We start from the raw sequence: 8,483 nt of genomic DNA, 5'->3' as shown, positions 1-8,483 counted from the left end.
AGGCACAATTATTTAAAGTTAATACTTGTTTAAAAATTTTTATTCCTCACCCGAAGATACTTTTCTATTTATCATCAGATTGAGTGGGAGGAAAGGAGGGAGAGAGAGACAGAGAGAAACATCGATGTGATAGAACCACACTGACTGGTTGCCTCCCACACAACCCGACCGGGGCTGGGGATGAACTGCAACCGAGGTACATGCCTTTGACCAGAATCGAACCCGCGACTCACTGGTCTGCGGGCCGACGCTCTAACTGCTGAGCCAAACCAGCCAGGGCAAAGTTAATATATTTTTATTTAAGGAATTTCATGTGTTCTGAGTCCTTCCACACACTGCCTTAGTTTCTCCTGAATTTGACTCTTAATCCCTTTTTTTGCTCAATCCAGCTTGTCATTTCAGTCAGTCCTATAGAATAGAAATAGAAATGATCATGAGATCACAAACTACTGGTCACTAGCAACCTGGAAGGATTACCTAGACAGAGGACATCTGCGAGACTCCAGAGATCTAAGGCAATTATGTAAAATCTCGCTGATTACCAATGGCTATTACAAAATCACATATAGCTTGTGCTATATTTATACTGGACAGTGCTGATCTAAGCAATGCAAATAAGTAAGGATTAAGAAAATGCTCCCAATAGGCTGAATCATACCAATGTAGCAGAAAGAAAACCTAATGGGAAAATATTTTGTGGTCATGTCCACAGCAAGTGAGAAACTGCATTCTACAAGCCTTGGAAATGACCACAGGTTTTTCGTTTTTCATGTGTTCACATTATCCATCTTTTACTTTAAGGCTTCTGGGTTTTGTATGGTATGTTCCTTTCCTTTTTCAGAACTTTTCTGTTGGTTTCAAATGTTTATTTTTCCAGAGGAAGATTAATATCGTTTTCTGAGGCTCCCTCCCCAATACTGTTGGTGTTTGGATTGGAATAGCTTTCAGTTGTTAGACTTTTTAGAGCAAATGTACAACTTTACAATTGAAGGGCTGGGCTGGACATCACCTTTGGAGTCTTCTCTTCTGTTGGACACTGAGGCTTGTTGAGAGGTGACAGTGCCATCTCAGGAAGGCCATAATACCCGGGGCACCTGTGGGGGAGGGAGCCCAAGAACCCAGCAAGGGCAGCCCTGTGACCAGGTGGGCCCCACACAGACCTGTCCCTAGGAACCCAAGGCCTAGCCAAGAGACACCTAGAACACAGTCCCTGGTTTACAACTCCGGGACCTCCTGCAGGGTAAGCTCAGGCCTCCTTGAAGGAAACGTCCCTTGGAGGCCCAGGAGAGGGGCCAGACGTGCCCTCAAAGAGCTGATTCACGAGGTAGGAGATTTCACAGAGCAGCGCCTTGTTCAGGAGACCAAACGCACTAAGGCCTTTGCCAAGGACAATCCTACTGGTCTCAACATCACAGCCTTGGGGAAGGGCAGGGATCTGCTCCAGGAGCCACAGGCTTGGGGGGCTGCTCGGAGCACAGGCTTTCCTTCCCTCCACAGCCAGGCTCTGCTGGATTCTGCCCAGTCCTGGAGCGCCAGACAGCACCATCCACCCACTCCTTCCCAGACAGGAGCCCGGAGGTTCCCAGGGAGACTGAGTGGGCACTCATTTGTTCAGGGATTATTTATGGAGTGTCTGCTATGTCCTAGTCAGTGGAGAATTTAAAAAACTAAAATTTCTGTCTTCTGGACCTTAGAGACAATAAAAATAACCATAGTGAACAGGTAAATATGTCAGGACATAAGTGCCATGGGAAAAGATGGGCAAGGAAAGAGGACTTGGGGGTGGGGGTGGGGGTGGCTAATGGTAGGGGACCCTTCATTGGCTCTCCAGCCTGGTTCACCAATTCGGAGCTCATTCAGGAGAGCCAGGAAGGAGGGAGGTGTTTATGTCCCTGGCTCCCTCCCTGCTGGTCCCTGCTCCTGTCAGGTGGCCTTACCCACAATTCTCTCCTTCTTGGTTCCAGCAGCCACTTCTTCCCCTCCCTCTCCAGCCTGGGCTCCTGGGCAGACACTGTGCTGTCCTTTGGGGTTCCCTTACATCCCATCCACACCTTTGCAGAGTCCTCGAATAGTCCTAATTTGAGTGCTGTATGGTGCTGGGATCCTGAGAAATACGGTGCTATCTGAGCAGGACCGTCGGGCTCTGCAGACAGACAAGGAATCGTGTTCTGAGCAGAGGGAACTGCCAGTGCAAAGGCCTGGGGATGGGGGGGCAGGCCTGACCTGTCTGAAGGAAAGCAAGACAGAGGAAGGGACGGGGAGAGGAGTAGGAACTGTTATCAAAAACAGGTGTGCTGCCCTGGCTGGTTTGGCTCAGCAGTTAGAGCGTCGGCCTGCGGTCCAGAGAGACCCGGGTTCAGTTCCCACTAAGGGCATGTACCTCAGTTGCAGTTTGTCCCCGGCCCTGGTTGGGTCGTGCAGGTGGCAGCCACTCGATGTGTCCCTTTCACGTCGATGTTTCTCTCCCTCTCTCTCTCTTCCTCTCTTTCCCTCCTGCTCTATCTGAACAAAAAATGAAAAAATGTCCAGGAGTGAGGATAAAAAAACAAAAACAAAAAAAAACAGGTGTGCTGAGAGGTGCAGGCGTGGCTTTTGCTGAGTGAAGCAGGGGACACTGGAAGGCTTCTGTCTGAGGAGTGACATAATCTTTAACACGACTGAGAACAGACTATGGGGGCCAAGGGCAGAAACAGGGAGGCCAGTGAGGGGCAACTGCAGTTTCCCAGGTGAGAAACAGAGGTGGCTCAGCTGGCAATGGGGAATGAATGGGTCAATAGGATTTGCTAGGATCGGACGTGGGGTGTGAGAGAAAGGAGGCAAGGATTCTGGCCTGTTGGATCTAGCATGGCTACTAGGTTTCTCATGGCTTCTGTGCATCTACCCAGCCTGGCTCTCCTATCCTGTCCCTCTGGGTGGGGTGGGGTGGGGTGGTGTGTGTGTGTGTGTGTGTCTGTACATGTGTGTGTCCCCTGTCCCTGGGATGTACTGCAGACCCATCTCTTCTCTGGCAAGCCTAGAGATCTGCCAGCCTCTGCCAGGAGGGGCCTCAAGCAAGTCGCAGCCCCCTCTGTTTGGGACCGTCTATCTGCTGATCCCTGGGTCAGGAGTGGATTCAGCCCTGGGGCACTGGGAAGGGAGGCTAAGCCAGGTCCCCAGAGGCAGCCTCAGTGAGTTGACTGTTACCTTATCAGTGACCTGCTTTCTGGGGCACTCCCAGACCCAGCTTTCTTCAGCCTGGGTTCTGCAGGTTAGCCAGACCTGCACGTGACCTGCTTCCTCTGCTATCAGCTGGCTGCCTCTCAGGCTCCTGCCCTCTGTGGGGCCTGCTCAGGGATGGCCCAACCCCCTTCCTCGTGGCCTTCAGCAGCCTTGCCCCCACCCCTGCTGGATGTGGTCTTTTAAAATCCCAGTTTGGAGCGCCTCCTCCCACAGCATCCTGTGGGGTCACTTGGCTGGACTTTTACTGCCCTAGTCCCTGGTGAGTGCCTTCTGGGCCAGCCAGGCCTGGCCTCCACTGATAACAACGCCACCACAGAGCACTGTCCCTGAGCCAGCTCTGTGCCGAGCTTTCCACAGGTCTGCTGGGTCCATCAGGTACAGAGGGTTGGTTATAAGAGTGGCTTCTAGGGTACAAGCTCTGCCACTGACCTGTTTGTGACCTTGGGCAGTCACCTAACTTCTCCAAGCCTACATTTCCTCAGCTGGTCTCGTGGTATCCCTCGCATACTTGGAGACCCTTGGAAGTACTTTCTGAATAAGTTACCGCGTGCAACACACTTAGCACAGTGCCTGGCCCATAGTGCGTGCGCAATACAAACCAGCTATTTAAATCATCACCATCTCCAGATGGAGAAACTGAGGCTCAGAGAGGAACGGATCTTGTCCAAGGTCACAGAGCTGGAACATGGTGAGGACAGGTTCTCCTGTGCCTTGACCCATCAGTCTACCCTCCCTCTTCTTTCCCGCCTCTGTGAGGCCAGCTCAGGGTAGGTGTCAGCCCACAAATGTAGAAGCCACAAGCTTACACTCTTAGAACTCTAGAGAGAAGGGAGGCCCCTGTCATGATGGGCGATACAAAGAAGAATTCAACAATCTCAGCCCTCAGGAAGGGAGCCATGGGGTTCAGCATCCCTCCCTACACAGAGGATCCAGGAAACCTCCATGGAGGCGTGACACCTGGGATCCTGGTACATGACTGACTAGGCGAATCATTCAAGAAATGGGGACTGCACAATCTGAGTTTTTAAAGACAAATTTTTTGTTTTGTTTTGTTTTTTATCCTCATCCGAGGACATTTTTCCATTTTTTGTACAGACAGAGTGGGAGGGAGAGAGAGGAAGAGAGAGAGAGGGAAACATCGATGTGAAAGGGACACATCAAGTGGCTGCCACCCGCACGACCAACCAGGGCCGGGGACAAACTGCAACCGAGGCACATGCCCTTAGCGGGAACCGAACCCGGGTCTCTCCGGACCGCAGGTGGACGCTCTAACCGCTGAGCCAAACCGGCCAGGGCTAAAGACAAATTTTTAACATCCTATTCCACCTGGCCAATGTGGCTCAGCGGATTATGCATGGTCCCATGGACTGAGAGGTTCCAGGTTCAATTCCCAGTCAGGGCACATGCCCAAGTTGCGGGCTCGATCCCCAGTAGGGGGTGTGCAGGAGGCAGCCAATAGATGTTTCTATCTCTCTCTCCTTTCATCTCTCTCTCTAAAAAACTCAATAAAAACATATTTAAAAAAAAATTTTTAATCCTCACCTGAGGACATTTTTCCATTTTTTGTTCAGATAGAGTAGGGTGGGGGGGAGAGGGAGAGAGAAACATCGACGTGAAAGAGACACATCGAGTGGCTGCCACCCACACGACCCAACCAGGGCCAGGGACAAACTGCAACCGAGGTACATGCCCTTAGAGGGAACCGAACCCGGGTCTCTCTGGACCTCAGGCTAATGCTCTAACTGCTGAGCCAAACCGGCCAGGGCTATAAAAATTTTTTTAATAAAATAGCCCTGGCTGGTTTGACTCAGTGGTTAAAGCGTCAGCCTACAGACCAATGAGTCGCAGGTTCAATCTCGGTCAAGGGCACGTAAGTAGGTTGCAGTTCCACCTCAGCCCTGGTCAGGATTGTGCGGGAGGCAACCAGTCCATGTGTCCCTTTCACATGTCAATGTTGCGCTCTCTCTCTCTCTTTCCCTCCCTCCCACTGAAGATAAATGGAAAAATATTCTCGGGTAAGGATTAAAATATAAATAAAATTAAATAAATAAATAAATAAAATATTCTGTCCCATTTTTGGAATAAAGCATCAAGAGCTCCCAAAGACTACAATATCGTGGCACTTAAATGACCTCTCACCGCCAGATGGGCCACAAAAATCCAGGTTACTTCCCACATCCTGAGCTCAACTTGGGGAATTAGGGTCTCCATCATGTGGGGTACATTATGCCAGCTTCCCCATTTTGTGGGTGTGTGCCTATTCACACAGACACTAACACCAGCCCAGGCTTAGGGCACCCTCTCTCCAGCCATTAGGTGACTCTGTGGCTGGAGTGAGCACCTTCACCCCTGCCAGCAACAATCCTATCCCCAGTACTGGGGGCGCTGTAATGGCTAGGGAGGCCTTTGGAATCCTCAGAGATCAGAGGAGTCTCTTGGCTTGCACACTTCTTCACAGCACGAAGGACAGGCCCTGGCTTAGGTGACAGCGAGGTCGCAGCTAGGGTGCGTGCTAGCTCCCTCTCAACTGGCTTTGCAACCTCAGCATGTTGCTGCAGACCTGTCTTTGGCTTTGACTCCTGCCAAGACTTTTGGTTTTGGTTTCTGAGAGCAGAAATGTGTCCTACACTTCCCCTCTGCTGCCTGCCACACTCTCCTCCTCCTCCCTTGTCTTTGCCCCTCCTTCCCTCTCCCACCCTGGTGGGAAATGGCACCCTGGTCCCTGGCTCTGAGGGAAGGGGTAAGGAAAGGAAGAGGGGGTAAGGGAAAGCAGTGAGGAGAGTTGCTCGGGACCTCACTTCATTTTCAGGGCTGGCTGGCCACTCACAGTTGTGCAAATTGTGGACTGCACAACTCTAGGGGATGCAGTCACAATAATGTCACCAAAATCTGCAGGTTTTGGCACACTTTTCAGATGGGTGGCAGTCAAGTGTACTGACAGGGGGCATCTTTTCCTAAATTGTCTGAAGTGCTCTGAGTGAGATGAAGGAGCTGAGTGCATTTTGGCTCTGACCCCCCCAAAGGCCCCACGCCAGCCGGTGTCCCACAAGCCACCTTCCCCCCAGGCGTTGCCCTCTAACCGACTTCACTGCGCAACTTCTCAGCTGGGCTAGAGCCCCAGTGAGAGACTCGGGTTCAAAAGACGCTGGCCAATCACCGTTAGGGCCATTTGTGGGACCCCAAGCAAGTCTCTTTCTTTCTGAGCTTCAGTTTCCCTATCTGTAATATGTGGACAAAATGGAGTAGACAAAATTATCCCTAAGGGGCTCTCCAGACTCACACCTGAGTCCCTGCTGAGGAGCCTGGGAGGCAAACAAGTGACAGGTTTAGCCTCAGGGTCCTCGTCACTCTGAAGGAAGGATGTTATTGGTCACCTTACTAAAAGCAGAGCTCAGAAGGGATTCTTTTGTTGAAGAATGATGGTGGGGATCCCATGAGTCACCCAGAGGGAATGCTGTGACCTGGGCAGGTCTCCTACCCTCTCTAGACTTCAGTTTCTTCCCCCATGAAATGGGTAACAATACTCACCTGTGCAGGTGGCTGTGCGAATTAAAGGGAACACTGTATCAAAGACTGGCATGGGGGGGTGCTCAGAGAAAGGCAGAGGAAAGGGGACCTGTGGGACTCAGGGGAGCAGGGCCCCGAAGCTCTGACAGAGCTGCGCCCGTGGAGCACAGCAGCCCTGTGACTGTCACTGCCTGAACTCATGTTCCAGGGCAGGAAACCTACCCCATTTCCTCTGGGTCTGACAAGCCGCCCCTGTCTTTCCTCCCACTGTAGGCTCCCCTCCCCTCTGCATGACCACACTTCCGGGAGGATGCCTAGGGCCTGCACAGCTCTACGGGAACCCCAAAGAGCCAAAATCCCTTAGCCCGGCATATAAGGCCCGCTCCTTATGTCCCCACAGTCCCTCAAGGCAGTCACCTTGAGTTTCTTGACACCTCCAAACAAACCATGCATGGTCACCCATCCATACCTTTGCCTATCTATATCCCTGCGGTCACGTGCCCTTCCTTCCCCCTCTCCCTCCCCCAAGATAGTAAATCCTGCTCATTGTTTGGGGCCCAGCTCAAATGTCACCTTCTCTGGGAAGGCTTTCCTTGTTCTTCCAGTAAAGAAAATAATCACCTTTCCTGTTGGCTCGGGCAGCCCACGGTCTTGTGGAGCCGAGTCAGTCAAATCCCCACCCAGCCTCAGTGCCCTGACCTATAGAATGGAGGCAAATCGATTGTACCTAAGGAGAGGGTGTTGGAAGAACTCAATAAAAGGGGGCACATAAAGCCCTAAACAGTGTAGACACACACAGAGTTCCTGCCGATAATCCCTGGTTGAAACTTCAGTTCCAGCTGGCCAAGCCCTGCAGGGAGCAGGAAGCATGTGTCAGGCATCCTTTCCACCCATCTATTCCAGCTTTTTTTTTTTTTTTTCTTTCTCTCTTTCTTGATTTTAGAGAGAGAAGAAGGGAGAGAGGGAAAGAGAGAAACATCCATGATAGAGAGCATTAAGCTACCGCCTCCTGCACGCCCCCTACTGGGGATCGGGCCCACAACCTGGGCATGTGCCCTGGCTGGGAATCGAACCAGGGACCTCTTGGTGCATGCGTCGCCACTCAGTCCACTGGGCCACACCGCCGGGCATATTCCAGCTCTTTTCAGTGGGTCCTGAGGTTCCCGCACAGGGACACTGCCAACACACAGCTCATTGGAACATCAACAATGATTGACAGGCCCTGAGTCCAATAGCTGCCCTACTCCTTCCTGGAACAGGTTGTCTGTCCCACTGCGCTCTTTGGGGCCTTGGCTTGAGGAAGGCTGAGGCCTGGAGTCATTTGGGGTATAGGTCTGCTTTCCACCGGTGCCCTTGTGTCAGCCTGGGCGGCCTGACCGTCACACTGATGACTCAGGTCTACTCCCCACCCTTCCCCTTCAGGAAGCGGCCCTGTCATAATCGCAGTTGTGCTACATAAAAATAGCTTCAGTTCACAGATACATGAACACCAGGCTTTTTCATTAAGGGAAGAGGAAGGCCATTTTCCCACCCGCATCCCCGCGGACCAGCTTCAAAATCGGATTCTCCGGGGTGGGGTCCTCACACTTCTCGGTGGGTGGCTCCAGCAGCTGCTTCCTCCCCGGCTTCGGTGCAGAAGGCTTTTTGCTGCTTTGCAGTCAGCTTCTCACATTTTCTCATTTGCCCCTCCCACCAGAGACGTGGGGCTGAGTAACTGAGGTTATTGTACCCATTTTGCAGGCGCGGAAACCCAGACC

General features: G+C 52.0%; 1 long non-coding RNA gene and 1 other non-coding gene across 2 annotated transcripts; both read right to left on the bottom strand.

The window, feature by feature from the left end:
* Nucleotides 1-335: 335 nt before the first annotated feature.
* LOC118617189 lies at nucleotides 336-6,984 on the bottom strand. The gene is made up of 3 exons (XR_004956806.1): nucleotides 6,748-6,984; nucleotides 1,010-1,094; nucleotides 336-408 (listed from the first exon to the last, which is right to left on the bottom strand). It is a non-coding gene; the product is annotated as an uncharacterized LOC118617189 (long non-coding RNA).
* On the bottom strand, nucleotides 632-752 carry LOC118622496. Its single transcript, XR_004958067.1, has one exon. It is a non-coding gene; the product is annotated as a small nucleolar RNA SNORA32 (small nucleolar RNA).
* Nucleotides 6,985-8,483: the final 1,499 nt, after the last annotated feature.

This window comes from Molossus molossus, unplaced genomic scaffold (genome assembly GCF_014108415.1).
Source record: "Molossus molossus isolate mMolMol1 unplaced genomic scaffold, mMolMol1.p scaffold_m16_p_1, whole genome shotgun sequence".
In the NCBI taxonomy this organism is placed as follows: Eukaryota; Metazoa; Chordata; class Mammalia; order Chiroptera; family Molossidae; genus Molossus; species Molossus molossus.
Note: the sequence above shows the minus strand (reverse complement) of the source record. Positions and strands in the feature narration are given on the sequence as shown.